We start from the raw sequence: 15,080 nt of genomic DNA on the forward strand, positions 1-15,080 counted from the left end.
AGGCTTGGCAAGTACCAGCATGGGAGAATGGCTTGGAATCCCAAGTTCTGGTGACCTTTTTGAACCTGAAAATTGTGTTAGTTTCTATATGAGATAGTAGAAGAAGGTTCAAATTGAACAACTGCTGTCAACGGCCATTCTAAGCTGAATGTGTGTGCTCTTGTCAGATCGCAGCAGCGATGCAGCTTAAGGCTTGGCAAGTACCAGCATGGGAGACTGGCTGGGAATCCCAAGTTCTGTTGACCTTTTTGAACTTGAAAATTGTGTTAGTTTCTCTATGAGATAGCAAAAGAAGGTTCAAATTGAACAGCTGCTGTCAACGGCCATTCTAAGCTGAATGTGCCTGCTCTCGTCAGATCGCAGCAGCAATGCAGCTTAAGGCTTGGCAAGTACCAGCATGGGAGACTGGCTGGGAATCCCAAGTTCTGTTGACCTTTTTTAACCTGAAAATTGTGTTAGTTTCTCTATGAGATAGTAAAAGAAGGTTCAAATTGAACAGCTGCTGTCAACGGCCATTCTAAGCTAAATGTGCCTGCTCTCGTCAGATCGCAGCAGCAATGCATCTTAAGCCTTGGCAAGTACCAGCATGGGAGACTGGCTGGGAATCCCAAGTTCCGTTGACCTTTTTGAACCTGAAAATTGTGATAGTTTCTCTATGAGATAGTAAAAGAAGGTTCAAATTGAACAGCTGCTGTCAACGGCCATTCTAAGCTGAATGTGCCTGCTCTCGTCAGATCGCAGCAGCAATGCAGCTTAAGGCTTGGCAAGTACCAGCATGGGAGACTGGCTGGGAATCCAAAGTTCCGTTGACCTTTTTGAACCTGAAAATTGTGTTAGTTTCTCTATGAGATAGTAAAAGAAGGTTCAAATTGAACAGCTGCTGTCAACGGCCATTCTAAGCTGAATGTGCCTGCTCTCGTCAGATCGCAGCAGCAATGCAGCTTAAGGCTTGGCAAGTACCAGCATGGGAGACTGGCTGGGAATCCCAAGTTCCGTTGACCTTTTTGAACCTGAAAATTGTGTTAGTTTCTCTATGAGATAGTAAAAGAGGGTTCAAATTGAAGAGCTGCTTTCAACGGCCATTCTAAGCTGAATGTGCCTGCTCTTGTCAGATCGCAGCAGCAATGCAGCTTAAGGCTTGGCAAGTACCAGCATGGGAGACTGGCTGGGAATCCCAAGTTCTGTTGACCTTTTTGAACCTGAAAATGTGTTAGTTTCTCTATGAGATAGTAAAAGAAGGTTCAAATTGAACAGCTGCTGTCAACGGCCATTCTAAGCTGAATGTGCGTGCTCTTGTCAGATCGCAGCAGCGATGCAGCTTAAGGCTTGGCAAGTACCAGCATGGGAGACTGGCTTGGAATCCCAAGTTCTGGTGACATTTTTGAACCTTTAAATTGTGTTAGTTTCTATATGAGATAGTAAAAGAAGGTTCAAATTGAACAACTGCTGTCAATGGCCATTCTAAGCTGAATGTGCGTGCTCTCGTCAGATCGCAGCAGCAATGCAGCTTAAGGCTTGGCAAGTACCAGCATGGGAGACTGGCTGGGAATCCCAAGTTCTGTTGACCATTTTGAACCTGAAAATTGTGTTAGTTTCTCTATGAGATAGTAAAAGAAGGTTCAAATTGAACAGCTGTTGTCAACGGCCATTCTAAGCTGAATGTGCGTGCTCTTGTCAGATCGCAGCAGCGATGCAGCTTAAGGCTTGGCAAGTACCAGCATGGGAGACTGGCTTGGAATCCCAAGTTCTGGTGACCTTTTTGAACCTGAAAATTGTGTTATTTTCTATATGAGATAGTAGAAGAAGGTTCAAATTGAACAACTGCTGTCAATGGCCATTCTAAGCTGAATGTGCCTGCTCTCGTCAGATCGCAGCAGCAATGCAGCTTAAGGCTTGGCAAGTACCAGCATGGGAGACTGGCTGGGAATCCCAAGTTCTGTTGACCTTTTTGAACCTGAAAATTGTGTTAGTTTCTCTATGAGATAGTAAAAGAAGGTTCAAATTGAACAGCTGCTGTCAACGGCCATTCTAAGCTGAATGTGTGTGCTCTTTTCAGATCGCAGCAGCGATGCAGCTTAAGGCTTGGCAAGTACCAGCATGGGAGACTGGCTGGGAATCCCAAGTTCCGTTGCCCTTTTTGAACCTGAAAATTGTGTTAGTTTCTCTATGAGATAGTGGAAGAAGGTTCAAATTGAACAACTGCTGTCAACGGCCATTCTAAGCTGAATGTGTGTGCTCTTTTCAGATCGCAGCAGCGATGCAGCTTAAGGCTTGGCAAGTACCAGCATGGGAGACTGGCTGGGAATCCCAAGTTCCGTTGCCCTTTTTGAACCTGAAAATTGTGTTAGTTTCTCTATGAGATAGTAAAAGAAGGTTCAAATTGAACAGCTGCTGTCAACGGCCATTCTAAGCTGAATGTGCCTGCTCTCGTCAGATCGCAGCAGCTTAAGGCTTGGCAAGTACCAGCATGGGAGACTGGGTAGGAATCCCAAGATCCGTTGACCTTTTTGAACCTGAAAATTGTGTTATTTTCTCTATGAGATAGTAAAAGAAGGTTCAAATTGAACAGCTGCTGTCAACGGCCATTCTAAGCTGAATGTGCGTGCTCTCGTCAGATCGCAGCAGCAATGCAGCTTAAGGCTTGGCAAGTACCAGCATGGGAGACTGGCTGGGAATCCCAAGTTCCGTTGACCTTTTTGAACCTGAAAATTGTGATAGTTTCTCTATGAGATAGTAAAAGAAGGTTCAAATTGAACAGCTGCTGTCAACGGCCATTCTAAGCTGAATGTGCCTGCTCTCGTCAGATCGCAGCAGCAATGCAGCTTAAGGCTTGGCAAGTACCAGCATCGGAGACTGGCTGGGAATCCCAAGTTCCGTTGACCTTTTTGAACCTGAAAATTGTGTTAGTTTCTCTATGAGATAGTAAAAGAAGGTTGAAATTGAACAGCTGCTTTCTACAGCCATTCTAAGCTGAATGTGCCTGCTCTCGTCAGATCGCAGCAGCAATGCAGCTTAAGGCTTGGCAAGTACCAGCATGGGAGACTGGCTGGGAATCCCAAGTTCTGTTGACCTTTTTTAACCTGAAAATTGTGTTAGTTTCTCTATGAGATAGCAAAAGAAGGTTCAAATTGAACAGCTGCTGTCAACGGCCATTCTAAGCTGAATGTGCCTGCTCTTGTCAGATTGCAGCAGCAATGCAGCTTAAGGCTTGGCAAGTACCAGCATGGGAGACTGGCTTGGAATCCCAAGTTCCGTTGACCTTTTTGAACCTGAAAATTGTGATAGTTTCTCTATGAGATAGTAAAAGAAGGTTCAAATTGAACAGCTGCTGTCAACGGCCATTCTAAGCTGAATGTGCCTGCTCTAGTCAGATCGCAGCAGCAATGCAGCTTAAGGCTTGGCAAGTACCAGCATGGGAGACTGGCTGGGAATCCCAAGTTCTGTTGACCTTTTTGAACCTGAAAATTGTGTTAGTTTCTCTATGAGATAGTAAAAGAAGGTTCAAATTGAACAGCTGCTGTCAACGGCCATTCTAAGCTGAATGTGCCTGCACTCGTCAGATCGCAGCAGCGATGCAGCTTAAGGCTTGGCAAGTACCAGCATGGGAGACTGGCTTGGAATCCCAAGTTCTGGTGACATTTTTGAACCTTTAAATTGTGTTAGTTTCTATATGAGATAGTAAAAGAAGGTTCAAATTGAACAGCTGTTGTCAACGGCCATTCTAAGCTGAATGTGCGTGCTCTTGTCAGATCGCAGCAGCGATGCAGCTTAAGGCTTGGCAAGTACCAGCATGGGAGACTGGCTTGGAATCCCAAGTTCTGGTGACCTTTTTGAACCTGAAAATTGTGTTATTTTCTATATGAGATAGTAGAAGAAGGTTCAAATTGAACAGCTGCTGTCAACGGCCATTCTAAGCTGAATGTGCCTGCTCTCGTCAGATCGCAGCAGCAATGCAGCTTAAGGCTTGGCAAGTACCAGCATGGGAGACTGGCTGGGAATCCCAAGTTCTGTTGACCTTTTTTAACCTGAAAATTGTGTTAGTTTCTCTATGAGATAGCAAAAGAAGGTTCAAATTGAACAGCTGCTGTCAACTGCCATTCTAAGCTGAATGTGCGTGCTCTTGTCAGATTGCAGCAGCGATTCAGCTTAAGGCTTGGCAAGTACCAGCAAGGGAAACTGGCTGGGAATCCCAAGTTCTGGTGACCTTTTTGAACCTGAAAATTGTGTTATTTTCTATATGAGATAGTAGAAGAAGGTTCAAATTGAACAGCTGCAGTCAACTGCCATTCTAAGCTGAATGTGCCTGCTCTCGTCAGATCGCAGCAGCAATGCAGCTTAAGGCTTGGCAAGTACCAGCATGGGAGACTGGCTGGGAATCCCAAGTTCCGTTGACCTTTTTGAACCTGAAAATTGTGTTAGTTTCTCTATGAGATAGTAAAAGAAGGTTCAAATTGAACAGCTGCTGTCCACGGCCATTCTAAGCTGAATGTGCCTGCTCTCGTCAGATCGCAGCAGCAATGCAGCTTAAGGCTTGGCAAGTACCAGCATGGGAGACTGGGTAGGAATCCCAAGATCCGTTGACCTTTTTGAACCTGAAAATTGAGTTATTTTCTCTATGAGATAGTAAAAGAAGGTTCAATTTGAACAGCTGCAGTCAACGGCCATTCTAAGCTGAATGTGCCTGCTCTTGTGAGATCGCAGCAGCAATGCAGCTTAAGGCTTGGCAAGTACCAGCATGGGAGAATGGCTTGGAATCCCAAGTTCTGGTGACCTTTTTGAACCTGAAAATTGTGTTAGTTTCTCTATGAGATAGTAAAAGAAGGTTCAAATTGAACAGCTGCTGTCCACGGCCATTCTAAGCTGAATGTGCCTGCTCTCGTCAGATCGCAGCAGCAATGCAGCTTAAGGCTTGGCAAGTACCAGCATGGGAGAATGGCTTGGAATCCCAAGTTCTGGTGACCTTTTTGAACCTGAAAATTGTGTTAGTTTCTATATGAGATAGTAGAAGAAGGTTCAAATTGAACAACTGCTGTCAACGGCCATTCTAAGCTGAATGTGTGTGCTCTTGTCAGATCGCAGCAGCGATGCAGCTTAAGGCTTGGCAAGTACCAGCATGGGAGACTGGCTGGGAATCCCAAGTTCTGTTGACCTTTTTGAACTTGAAAATTGTGTTAGTTTCTCTATGAGATAGCAAAAGAAGGTTCAAATTGAACAGCTGCTGTCAACGGCCATTCTAAGCTGAATGTGCCTGCTCTCGTCAGATCGCAGCAGCAATGCAGCTTAAGGCTTGGCAAGTACCAGCATGGGAGACTGGCTGGGAATCCCAAGTTCTGTTGACCTTTTTTAACCTGAAAATTGTGTTAGTTTCTCTATGAGATAGTAAAAGAAGGTTCAAATTGAACAGCTGCTGTCAACGGCCATTCTAAGCTAAATGTGCCTGCTCTCGTCAGATCGCAGCAGCAATGCATCTTAAGCCTTGGCAAGTACCAGCATGGGAGACTGGCTGGGAATCCCAAGTTCCGTTGACCTTTTTGAACCTGAAAATTGTGATAGTTTCTCTATGAGATAGTAAAAGAAGGTTCAAATTGAACAGCTGCTGTCAACGGCCATTCTAAGCTGAATGTGCCTGCTCTCGTCAGATCGCAGCAGCAATGCAGCTTAAGGCTTGGCAAGTACCAGCATGGGAGACTGGCTGGGAATCCAAAGTTCCGTTGACCTTTTTGAACCTGAAAATTGTGTTAGTTTCTCTATGAGATAGTAAAAGAAGGTTCAAATTGAACAGCTGCTGTCAACGGCCATTCTAAGCTGAATGTGCCTGCTCTCGTCAGATCGCAGCAGCAATGCAGCTTAAGGCTTGGCAAGTACCAGCATGGGAGACTGGCTGGGAATCCCAAGTTCCGTTGACCTTTTTGAACCTGAAAATTGTGTTAGTTTCTCTATGAGATAGTAAAAGAAGGTTCAAATTGAAGAGCTGCTTTCAACGGCCATTCTAAGCTGAATGTGCCTGCTCTTGTCAGATCGCAGCAGCAATGCAGCTTAAGGCTTGGCAAGTACCAGCATGGGAGACTGGCTGGGAATCCCAAGTTCTGTTGACCTTTTTGAACCTGAAAATGTGTTAGTTTCTCTATGAGATAGTAAAAGAAGGTTCAAATTGAACAGCTGCTGTCAACGGCCATTCTAAGCTGAATGTGCGTGCTCTTGTCAGATCGCAGCAGCGATGCAGCTTAAGGCTTGGCAAGTACCAGCATGGGAGACTGGCTTGGAATCCCAAGTTCTGGTGACATTTTTGAACCTTTAAATTGTGTTAGTTTCTATATGAGATAGTAAAAGAAGGTTCAAATTGAACAACTGCTGTCAATGGCCATTCTAAGCTGAATGTGCGTGCTCTCGTCAGATCGCAGCAGCAATGCAGCTTAAGGCTTGGCAAGTACCAGCATGGGAGACTGGCTGGGAATCCCAAGTTCTGTTGACCATTTTGAACCTGAAAATTGTGTTAGTTTCTCTATGAGATAGTAAAAGAAGGTTCAAATTGAACAGCTGTTGTCAACGGCCATTCTAAGCTGAATGTGCGTGCTCTTGTCAGATCGCAGCAGCGATGCAGCTTAAGGCTTGGCAAGTACCAGCATGGGAGACTGGCTTGGAATCCCAAGTTCTGGTGACCTTTTTGAACCTGAAAATTGTGTTATTTTCTATATGAGATAGTAGAAGAAGGTTCAAATTGAACAACTGCTGTCAATGGCCATTCTAAGCTGAATGTGCCTGCTCTCGTCAGATCGCAGCAGCAATGCAGCTTAAGGCTTGGCAAGTACCAGCATGGGAGACTGGCTGGGAATCCCAAGTTCTGTTGACCTTTTTGAACCTGAAAATTGTGTTAGTTTCTCTATGAGATAGTAAAAGAAGGTTCAAATTGAACAGCTGCTGTCAACGGCCATTCTAAGCTGAATGTGTGTGCTCTTTTCAGATCGCAGCAGCGATGCAGCTTAAGGCTTGGCAAGTACCAGCATGGGAGACTGGCTGGGAATCCCAAGTTCCGTTGCCCTTTTTGAACCTGAAAATTGTGTTAGTTTCTCTATGAGATAGTGGAAGAAGGTTCAAATTGAACAACTGCTGTCAACGGCCATTCTAAGCTGAATGTGTGTGCTCTTTTCAGATCGCAGCAGCGATGCAGCTTAAGGCTTGGCAAGTACCAGCATGGGAGACTGGCTGGGAATCCCAAGTTCCGTTGCCCTTTTTGAACCTGAAAATTGTGTTAGTTTCTCTATGAGATAGTAAAAGAAGGTTCAAATTGAACAGCTGCTGTCAACGGCCATTCTAAGCTGAATGTGCCTGCTCTCGTCAGATCGCAGCAGCTTAAGGCTTGGCAAGTACCAGCATGGGAGACTGGGTAGGAATCCCAAGATCCGTTGACCTTTTTGAACCTGAAAATTGTGTTATTTTCTCTATGAGATAGTAAAAGAAGGTTCAAATTGAACAGCTGCTGTCAACGGCCATTCTAAGCTGAATGTGCCTCCTCTTGTCAGATCACAGCAGCAATGCAGCTTAAGGCTTGGCAAGTACCAGCATGGGAGACTGGCTTGGAATCCCAAGTTCTGTTGACCTTTTTGAACCTGAAAATTGTGTTAGTTTCTCTATGAGATAGTAAAAGAAGGTTCAAATTGAACAACTGCTGTCAACGGCCATTCTAAGCTGAATGTGCCTGCTCTCGTCAGATCGCAGCAGCAATGCAGCTTAAGGCTTGGCAAGTACCAGCATGGGAGACTGGCTTGGAATCCCAAGTTCTGGTGACCTTTTTGAACCTGAAAATTGTGTTAGTTTCTATATGAGATAGTAGAAGAAGGTTCAAATCGAACAACTGCTGTCAACGGCCATTCTAAGCTGAATGTGCGTGCTCTTGTCAGATCGCAGCAGCGATGCAGCTTAAGGCTTGGCAAGTACCAGCATGGGAGACTGGCTGGGAATCCCAAGTTCCGTTGACCTTTTTGAACCTGAAAATTGTGTTAGTTTCTCTATGAGATAGTAGAAGAAGGTTCAAATTGAACAGCTGCTGTCAACGGCCATTCTAAGCTGAATTTGCTTGCTCTCGTCAGATCGCAGCAGCAATGCAGCATAAGGCTTGGCAAATACTAGCATGGGAGACTGGCTGGGATTTCCAAGTTCCGTTGACCTTTTTGAACCTGAAAATGTGTTAGTTTCTCTATGAGATAGCAAAAGAAGGTTCAAATTGAACAGCTGCTGTCAACTGCCATTCCAAGCTGAATTTGCTTGCTCTCGTCAGATCGCAGCAGCAATGCAGCTTAAGGCTTGGCAAGTACCAGCATGGGAGACTAGCTGGGAATCCCAAGTTCCGTTGACCTTTTTGAACCTGAAATTGTGTTAGTTTCTCTATGAGATAGTAAAAGAAGGTTCAAATTGAACAGCTGCTGTTAACGGCCATTCTAAGCTGAATGTGCCTGCTCTCGTCAGATCGCAGCAGCAATGCAGCTTAAGGCTTGGCAAGTACCAGCATGGGAGACTGGCTGGGAATCCCAAGTTCTGTTGACCTTTTTGAACCTGAAAATTGTGTTAGTTTCTCTATGAGATAGTAAAAGAAGGTTCAAATTGAACAGCTGCTGTCAACGGCCATTCTAAGCTGAATGTGCCTGCTCTCGTCAGATCGCAGCAGCAATGCAGTTTAAGGCTTGGCAAGTACCAGCATGGGAGACTGGCTGGGAATCCCAAGTTCTGTTGACCTTTTTGAACCTGAAAATTGTGTTAGTTTCTCTACGAGATAGTAAAAGAAGGTTCAAATTGAACAGCTGCTGTCAACGGCCATTCTAAGCTGAATGTGCCTGCTCTTGTCAGATCGCAGCAGCAATGCAGCTTAAGGCTTGGCAAGTACCAGCATGGGAAACTGGGTAGGAATCCCAAGATCCGTTGACCTTTTTGAACCTGAAAATTGAGTTATTTTCTCTATGAGATAGAAAAAGAAGGTTCAAATTGAACAGTTGCTGTCAACAGCCATTCTAAGCTGAATGTGCCTGCTCTCGTCAGATCACAGCAGCAATGCAGCTTAAGGCTTGCCAAGTACCAGCATGGGAGACTGGCTGGGAATCCCAAGTTCTGTTGACCTTTTTGAACCTGAAAATTGTGTTAGTTTCTCTATGAGATAGTAAAAGAAGGTTCAAATTGAACAGCTGCTGTCAACGGCCATTCTAAGCTGAATGTGCCTGCTCTCGTCAGATCGCAGCAGCAATGCAGCTTAAGGCTTGGCAAGTACCAGCATGGGAAACTGGGTAGGAATCCCAAGATCCGTTGACCTTTTTGAACCTGAAAATTGAGTAATTTTCTCTATGAGATAGAAAAAGAAGGTTCAAATTGAACAGTTGCTGTCAACGGCCATTCTAAGCTGAATGTGCCTGCTCTCGTCAGATCACAGCAGCAATGCAGCTTAAGGCTTGGCAAGTACCAGCATGGGAGACTGGCTGGGAATCCCAAGTTCTGTTGACCTTTTTGAACCTGAAAATTGTGTTAGTTTCTCTATGAGATAGTAAAAGAAGGTTCAAATTGAACAGCTGCTGTCAACGGCCATTCTAAGCTGAATGTGCCTGCTCTCGTCAGATCGCAGCAGCAATGCAGCTTAAGGCTTGGCAAGTACCAGCATGGGAGACTGGCTGGGAATCCCAAGTTCCGTTGACCTTTTTGAACCTGAAAATTGTGTTAGTTTCTCTATGAGATAGTAAAAGAAGGTTCAAATTGAACAGCTGCTTTCAACGGCCATTCTAAGCTGAATGTGCCTGCTCTTGTCAGATCGCAGAAGCAATGCAGCTTAAGGCTTGGCAAGTACCAGCATGGAAGACTGGCTGGGAATCCCAAGATCTGTTGACCTTTTTGAACCTGAAAATGTGTTAGTTTCTCTATGAGATAGTAGAAGAAAGTTCAAATTGAACAGCTGCTGTCAACGGCCATTCTAAGCTGAATGTGCGTGCTCTTGTCAGATCGCAGCAGTGATGCAGCTTAAGGCTTGGCAAGTACCAGCATGGGAGACTGGCTTGGAATCCCAAGTTCTGGTGACCTTTTTGAACCTGAAAATTGTGTTAGTTTCTATATGAGATAGTAGAAGAAGGTTCAAATTGAACAACTGCTGTCAACGGCCATTCTAAGCTGAATGTGTGTGCTCTTGTCAGATCGCAGCAGCAATGCAGCTTAAGGCTTGGCAAGTACCAGCATGGGAGACTGGCTTGGAATCTCAAGTTCTGGTGACCTTTTTGAACCTGAAAATTGTATTAGTTTCTCTATGAGATAGTAAAAGAAGGTTCAAATTGCACAGCTGCTGTCAACGGCCATTCTAAGCTGAATGTGCCTGCTCTCGTCAGATCGCAGCAGCAATGCAGCTTAAGGCTTGGCAAGTACCAGCATGGGAGACTGGCTTGGAATCCCAAGTTCTGGTGACCTTTTTGAACCTGAAAATTGTGTTAGTTTCTCTATGAGATAGCAAAAGAAGGTTCAAATTGAACAAATGCTGTCAATGGCCATTCTAAGCTGAATGTGCGTGCTCTTGTCAGATCGCAGCAGCGATGCAGCTTAAGGCTTGGCAAGTACCAGCATGGGAGACTGGCTGGGAATCCCAAGTTCTGTTGACCTTTTTGAACCTGAAAATTGTGTTAGTTTCTCTATGAGATAGTAAAAGAAGGTTCAAATTGAACAGCTGCTGTCAACGGCCATTCTAAGCTGAATGCGCCCGCTCTCGTCAGATCGCAGCAGCAATGCAGCTTAAGGCTTGGCAAGTACCAGCATGGGAGACTGGCTTGGAATCCCAAGTTCTGGTGAACTTTTTGAACCTGAAAATTGTGTTAGTTTCTCTATGAGATAGCAAAAGAAGGTTCAAATTGAACAGCTGCTGTCAACGGCCATTCTAAGCTGAATGTGCCTGCTCTTGTCAGATTGCAGCAGCAATGCAGCTTAAGGCTTGGCAAGTACCAGCATGGGAGACTGGCTTGGAATCCCAAGTTCTGGTGACCTTTTTGAACCTGAAAATTGTGTTAGTTTCTATAAGAGATAGTAGAAGAAGGTTCAAGTTGAACAACTGCTGTCAATGGCCATTCTAAGCTGAATGTGCGTGCTCTTGTCAGATCGCAGCAGCTTAAGGCTTGGCAAGTACCAGCATGGGAGACTGGCTGGGAATCCCAAGTTGTGTTGACCTTTTTGAACCTGAAAATTGTGTTAGTTTCTCTATGAGATAGTAAAAGAAGGTTCAAATTGAACAGCTGCTGTCAACAGCCATTCTAAGCTGAATGTGCCTGCTCTCGTCAGATCGCAGCAGCAATGCAGCTTAAGGCTTGGCAAGTACCAGCATGGGAGACTGGCTGGGAATCCCAAGTTCCGTTGACCTTTTTGAACCTGAAAATTGTGTTAGTTTCTCTATGAGATAGCAAAAGAAGGTTCAAATTGAACAGCTGCTGTCAACGGCCATTCTAAGCTGAATGTGCCTGCTCTCGTCAGATCGCAGCAGCAATGCAGCTTAAGGCTTGGCAAGTACCAGCATGGGAGACTGGCTGGGAATCCCAAGTTCCGTTGACCTTTTTGAACCTGAAAATTGTGTTAGTTTCTCTATGAGATAGCAAAAGAAGGTTCAAATTGAACAGCTGCTGTCAACGGCCATTCTAAGCTGAATGTGCCTGCTCTCGGCAGATCGCAGCAGCAATGCAGCTTAAGGCTTGGCAAGTACCAGCATGGGAGACTGGCTGGGAATCCCAAGTTCTGTTGACCTTTTTTAACCTGAAAATTGTGTTAGTTTCTCTATGAGATAGTAAAAGAAGGTTCCAATTGAACAGCTGCTGTCAACGGCCATTCTAAGCTGAATGTGCATGCTCTCGTCAGATCGCAGCAGCAATGCAGCTTAAGGCTTGGCAAGTACTAGCATGGGAGACTGGCTTGGAATCCCAAGTTCTGGTGACCTTTTTGAACCTGAAAATTGTGTTAGTTTCTATATGAGATAGTAGAAGAAGGTTCAAATTGAACAACTGCTGTCAACGGCCATTCTAAGCTGAATGTGTGTGCTCTTGTCAGATCGCAGCAGCGATGCAGCTTAAGGCTTGGCAAGTACCAGCATGGGAGACTGGCTGGGAATCCCAAGTTCTGTTGACCTTTTTGAACCTGAAAATTGTGTTAGTTTCTCTATGAGATAGTAAAAGAAGGTTCAAATTGAAAAGCTGCTGTCAACGGCAATTCTAAGCTGAATGTGCCTGCTCTCGTCAGATCGCAGCAGCAATGCAGCTTAAGGCTTGGCAAGTACCAGCATGGGAGACTGGCTGGGAATCCCAAGTTCTGTTGACCTTTTTTAACCTGAAAATTGTGTTAGTTTCTCTATGAGATAGTAAAAGAAGGTTCCAATTGAACAGCTGTTGTCAACGGCCATTCTAAGCTGAATGTGCCTGCTCTCGTCAGATCGCAGCAGCAATGCAGCTTAAGGCTTGGCAAGTACCAGCATGGGAGACTGGCTGGGAATCCCAAGTTCCGTTGACCTTTTTGAACCTGAAAATTGTGTTAGTTTCTCTATGAGATAGCAAAAGAAGGTTCAAATTGAACAGCTGCTGTCAACGGCCATTCTAAGCTGAATGTGCCTGCTCTCGTCAGATCGCAGCAGCAATGCAGCTTAAGGCTTGGCAAGTACCAGCATGGGAGACTGGCTGGGAATCCCAAGTTCTGTTGACCTTTTTTAACCTGAAAATTGTGTTAGTTTCTCTATGAGATAGTAAAAGAAGGTTCAAATTGAACAGCTGTTGTCAACGGCCATTCTAAGCTGAATGTGTGTGCTCTTGTCAGATCGCAGCAGCGATGCAGCCTAAGGCTTGGCAAGTACCAGCATGGGAGACTGGCTGGGAATCCCAAGTTCTGTTGACCTTTTTGAACCTGAAAATTGTGTTAGTTTCTCTATGAGATAGTAAAAGAAGGTTCAAATTGAACAGCTGCTGTCAACGGCCATTCTAAGCTGAATGTGCCTGCTCTCGTCAGATCGCAGCAGCAATGCAGCTTAAGGCTTGGCAAGTACCAGCATGGGAGACTGGCTGCGAATCCCAAGTTCCGTTGACCTTTTTGAACCTGAAAATTGTGTTAGTTTCTCTATGAGATAGCAAAAGAAGGTTCAAATTGAACAACTGCTGTCAACGGCCATTCTAAGCTGAATGTGCGTGCTCTTGTCAGATCGCAGCAGCGATGCAGCTTAAGGCTTGGCAAGTTCCAGCATGGGAGACTGGCTGGGAATCCCAAGTTCTGTTGACCTTTTTGAACCTGAAAATTGTGTTAGTTTCTCTATGAGATAGTAAAAGAAGGTTCAAATTGAAAAGCTGCTGTCAACGGCAATTCTAAGCTGAATGTGCCTGCTCTCGTCAGATCGCAGCAGCAATGCAGCTTAAGGCTTGGCAAGTACCAGCATGGGAGACTGGCTGGGAATCCCAAGATCCGTTGACCTTTTTGAACCTGAAAATTGTGTTAGTTTCTCTATGAGATAGTAAAAGAAGGTTCAAATTGAACAGCTGCTGTCAACGGCCATTCTAAGCTGAATGTGCCTGCTCTCGTCAGATCGCAGCAGCAATGCATCTTAAGGCTTGGCAAGTACCAGCATGGGAGACTGGCTGGGAATCCCAAGTTCCGTTGACCTTTTTGAACCTTAAAATTGTGATAGTTTCTCTATGAGATAGTAAAAGAAGGTTCAAATTGAACAGCTGCTGTCAACGGCCATTCTAAGCTGAATGTGCCTGCTCTCGTCAGATCGCAGCAGCAATGCAGCTTAAGGCTTGGCAAGTACCAGCATGGGAGACTGGCTGCGAATCCCAAGTTCCGTTGACCTTTTTGAACCTGAAAATTGTGTTAGTTTCTCTATGAGATAGCAAAAGAAGGTTCAAATTGAACAACTGCTGTCAACGGCCATTCTAAGCTGAATGTGCGTGCTCTTGTCAGATCGCAGCAGCGATGCAGCTTAAGGCTTGGCAAGTACCAGCATGGGAGACTGGCTGGGAATCCCAAGTTCTGTTGACCTTTTTGAACCTGAAAATTGTGTTAGTTTCTCTATGAGATAGTAAAAGAAGGTTCAAATTGAAAAGCTGTTGTCAACGGCCATTCTAAGCTGAATGTGCCTGCTCTCGTCAGATCGCAGCAGCAATGCAGCTTAAGGCTTGGCAAGTACCAGCATGGGAGACTGGCTGGGAATCCCAAGATCCGTTGACCTTTTTGAACCTGAAAATTGTGTTAGTTTCTCTATGAGATAGTAAAAGAAGGTTCAAATTGAACAGCTGCTGTCAACGGCCATTCTAAGCTGAATGTGCCTGCTCTCGTCAGATCGCAGCAGCAATGCATCTTAAGGCTTGGCAAGTACCAGCATGGGAGACTGGCTGGGAATCCCAAGTTCCGTTGACCTTTTTGAACCTTAAAATTGTGATAGTTTCTCTTTGAGATAGTAAAAGAAGGTTCAAATTGAACAGCTGCTGTCAACGGCCATTCTAAGCTGAATGTGCCTGCTCTCGTCAGATCGCAGCAGCAATGCAGCTTAAGGCTTGGCAAGTACCAGCATGGGAGACTGGCTGGGAATCCCAAGATCCGTTGACCTTTTTGAACCTGAAAATTGTGTTAGTTTCTCTATGAGATAGTAAAAGAAGGTTCAAATTGAACAGCTGCTGTCAACGGCCATTCTAAGCTGAATGTGCCTGCTCTCGTCAGATCGCAGCAGCAATGCATCTTAAGGCTTGGCAAGTACCAGCATGGGAGACTGGCTGGGAATCCCAAGTTCCGTTGACCTTTTTGAACCTTAAAATTGTGATAGTTTCTCTTTGAGATAGTAAAAGAAGGTTCAAATTGAACAACTGCTGTCAACTGCCATTCTAAGCTGAATGTGCGTGCTCTTGTCAGATCGCAGCAGCGATGCAGCTTAAGGCTTGGCAAGTACCAGCAAGGGAAACTGGCTGGGAATCCCAAGTTCTGGTGACCTTTTTGAACCTGAAAATTGTGTTAGTTTCTCTATGAGATAGTAGAAGAAGGTTCAAATTGAACAGCTGCAGTCAACTGCCATTCTAAGCTGAATGTGCCTGCTCTCGTCAGATCGCAGCAGC

The 15,080-nt window shown here is 45.0% G+C and overlaps 42 pseudogenes; all 42 read left to right on the forward strand.

Moving 5' to 3' along the window:
• The first annotated feature begins 315 nt into the window (after window positions 1-315).
• Window positions 316-434, forward strand: LOC140078735 (5S ribosomal RNA; annotated as a pseudogene).
• Window positions 435-693: 259 nt separating this feature from the next.
• On the forward strand, window positions 694-812 carry LOC140091397 (5S ribosomal RNA; annotated as a pseudogene).
• A 70-nt stretch (window positions 813-882) lies between these two features.
• LOC140087397 (5S ribosomal RNA) lies at window positions 883-1,001 on the forward strand (annotated as a pseudogene).
• Window positions 1,002-1,071: 70 nt separating this feature from the next.
• On the forward strand, window positions 1,072-1,190 carry LOC140095984 (5S ribosomal RNA; annotated as a pseudogene).
• Window positions 1,191-1,448: 258 nt separating this feature from the next.
• Window positions 1,449-1,567, forward strand: LOC140093775 (5S ribosomal RNA; annotated as a pseudogene).
• Window positions 1,568-1,826: 259 nt separating this feature from the next.
• Window positions 1,827-1,945, forward strand: LOC140083669 (5S ribosomal RNA; annotated as a pseudogene).
• A 629-nt stretch (window positions 1,946-2,574) lies between these two features.
• LOC140087312 (5S ribosomal RNA) lies at window positions 2,575-2,693 on the forward strand (annotated as a pseudogene).
• A 70-nt stretch (window positions 2,694-2,763) lies between these two features.
• LOC140087550 (5S ribosomal RNA) lies at window positions 2,764-2,882 on the forward strand (annotated as a pseudogene).
• Window positions 2,883-2,952: 70 nt separating this feature from the next.
• On the forward strand, window positions 2,953-3,071 carry LOC140093650 (5S ribosomal RNA; annotated as a pseudogene).
• A 259-nt stretch (window positions 3,072-3,330) lies between these two features.
• Window positions 3,331-3,449, forward strand: LOC140092673 (5S ribosomal RNA; annotated as a pseudogene).
• Window positions 3,450-3,897: 448 nt separating this feature from the next.
• LOC140078736 (5S ribosomal RNA) lies at window positions 3,898-4,016 on the forward strand (annotated as a pseudogene).
• A 259-nt stretch (window positions 4,017-4,275) lies between these two features.
• On the forward strand, window positions 4,276-4,394 carry LOC140092160 (5S ribosomal RNA; annotated as a pseudogene).
• An 826-nt stretch (window positions 4,395-5,220) lies between these two features.
• On the forward strand, window positions 5,221-5,339 carry LOC140078737 (5S ribosomal RNA; annotated as a pseudogene).
• Window positions 5,340-5,598: 259 nt separating this feature from the next.
• LOC140091399 (5S ribosomal RNA) lies at window positions 5,599-5,717 on the forward strand (annotated as a pseudogene).
• Window positions 5,718-5,787: 70 nt separating this feature from the next.
• Window positions 5,788-5,906, forward strand: LOC140087409 (5S ribosomal RNA; annotated as a pseudogene).
• A 70-nt stretch (window positions 5,907-5,976) lies between these two features.
• LOC140095985 (5S ribosomal RNA) lies at window positions 5,977-6,095 on the forward strand (annotated as a pseudogene).
• A 258-nt stretch (window positions 6,096-6,353) lies between these two features.
• Window positions 6,354-6,472, forward strand: LOC140093776 (5S ribosomal RNA; annotated as a pseudogene).
• A 259-nt stretch (window positions 6,473-6,731) lies between these two features.
• Window positions 6,732-6,850, forward strand: LOC140083670 (5S ribosomal RNA; annotated as a pseudogene).
• An 818-nt stretch (window positions 6,851-7,668) lies between these two features.
• LOC140097917 (5S ribosomal RNA) lies at window positions 7,669-7,787 on the forward strand (annotated as a pseudogene).
• A 70-nt stretch (window positions 7,788-7,857) lies between these two features.
• LOC140095856 (5S ribosomal RNA) lies at window positions 7,858-7,976 on the forward strand (annotated as a pseudogene).
• A 446-nt stretch (window positions 7,977-8,422) lies between these two features.
• Window positions 8,423-8,541, forward strand: LOC140084637 (5S ribosomal RNA; annotated as a pseudogene).
• Window positions 8,542-8,611: 70 nt separating this feature from the next.
• Window positions 8,612-8,730, forward strand: LOC140084802 (5S ribosomal RNA; annotated as a pseudogene).
• A 259-nt stretch (window positions 8,731-8,989) lies between these two features.
• LOC140098266 (5S ribosomal RNA) lies at window positions 8,990-9,108 on the forward strand (annotated as a pseudogene).
• Window positions 9,109-9,178: 70 nt separating this feature from the next.
• Window positions 9,179-9,297, forward strand: LOC140097488 (5S ribosomal RNA; annotated as a pseudogene).
• A 70-nt stretch (window positions 9,298-9,367) lies between these two features.
• On the forward strand, window positions 9,368-9,486 carry LOC140090420 (5S ribosomal RNA; annotated as a pseudogene).
• A 70-nt stretch (window positions 9,487-9,556) lies between these two features.
• Window positions 9,557-9,675, forward strand: LOC140087421 (5S ribosomal RNA; annotated as a pseudogene).
• A 636-nt stretch (window positions 9,676-10,311) lies between these two features.
• Window positions 10,312-10,430, forward strand: LOC140097918 (5S ribosomal RNA; annotated as a pseudogene).
• An 818-nt stretch (window positions 10,431-11,248) lies between these two features.
• LOC140090024 (5S ribosomal RNA) lies at window positions 11,249-11,367 on the forward strand (annotated as a pseudogene).
• A 70-nt stretch (window positions 11,368-11,437) lies between these two features.
• On the forward strand, window positions 11,438-11,556 carry LOC140087435 (5S ribosomal RNA; annotated as a pseudogene).
• A 70-nt stretch (window positions 11,557-11,626) lies between these two features.
• On the forward strand, window positions 11,627-11,745 carry LOC140092250 (5S ribosomal RNA; annotated as a pseudogene).
• A 448-nt stretch (window positions 11,746-12,193) lies between these two features.
• Window positions 12,194-12,312, forward strand: LOC140085457 (5S ribosomal RNA; annotated as a pseudogene).
• Window positions 12,313-12,382: 70 nt separating this feature from the next.
• Window positions 12,383-12,501, forward strand: LOC140087447 (5S ribosomal RNA; annotated as a pseudogene).
• A 70-nt stretch (window positions 12,502-12,571) lies between these two features.
• LOC140078738 (5S ribosomal RNA) lies at window positions 12,572-12,690 on the forward strand (annotated as a pseudogene).
• A 259-nt stretch (window positions 12,691-12,949) lies between these two features.
• Window positions 12,950-13,068, forward strand: LOC140088192 (5S ribosomal RNA; annotated as a pseudogene).
• Window positions 13,069-13,327: 259 nt separating this feature from the next.
• LOC140092077 (5S ribosomal RNA) lies at window positions 13,328-13,446 on the forward strand (annotated as a pseudogene).
• Window positions 13,447-13,516: 70 nt separating this feature from the next.
• Window positions 13,517-13,635, forward strand: LOC140088133 (5S ribosomal RNA; annotated as a pseudogene).
• A 70-nt stretch (window positions 13,636-13,705) lies between these two features.
• On the forward strand, window positions 13,706-13,824 carry LOC140088197 (5S ribosomal RNA; annotated as a pseudogene).
• A 70-nt stretch (window positions 13,825-13,894) lies between these two features.
• LOC140097085 (5S ribosomal RNA) lies at window positions 13,895-14,013 on the forward strand (annotated as a pseudogene).
• A 70-nt stretch (window positions 14,014-14,083) lies between these two features.
• Window positions 14,084-14,202, forward strand: LOC140085551 (5S ribosomal RNA; annotated as a pseudogene).
• A 70-nt stretch (window positions 14,203-14,272) lies between these two features.
• On the forward strand, window positions 14,273-14,391 carry LOC140088136 (5S ribosomal RNA; annotated as a pseudogene).
• A 70-nt stretch (window positions 14,392-14,461) lies between these two features.
• LOC140085552 (5S ribosomal RNA) lies at window positions 14,462-14,580 on the forward strand (annotated as a pseudogene).
• A 70-nt stretch (window positions 14,581-14,650) lies between these two features.
• On the forward strand, window positions 14,651-14,769 carry LOC140088137 (5S ribosomal RNA; annotated as a pseudogene).
• The last annotated feature ends 311 nt before the right edge of the window (window positions 14,770-15,080 follow it).

This window comes from Engystomops pustulosus, chromosome 9, assembly GCF_040894005.1.
Source record: "Engystomops pustulosus chromosome 9, aEngPut4.maternal, whole genome shotgun sequence".
In the NCBI taxonomy this organism is placed as follows: Eukaryota; Metazoa; Chordata; class Amphibia; order Anura; family Leptodactylidae; genus Engystomops; species Engystomops pustulosus.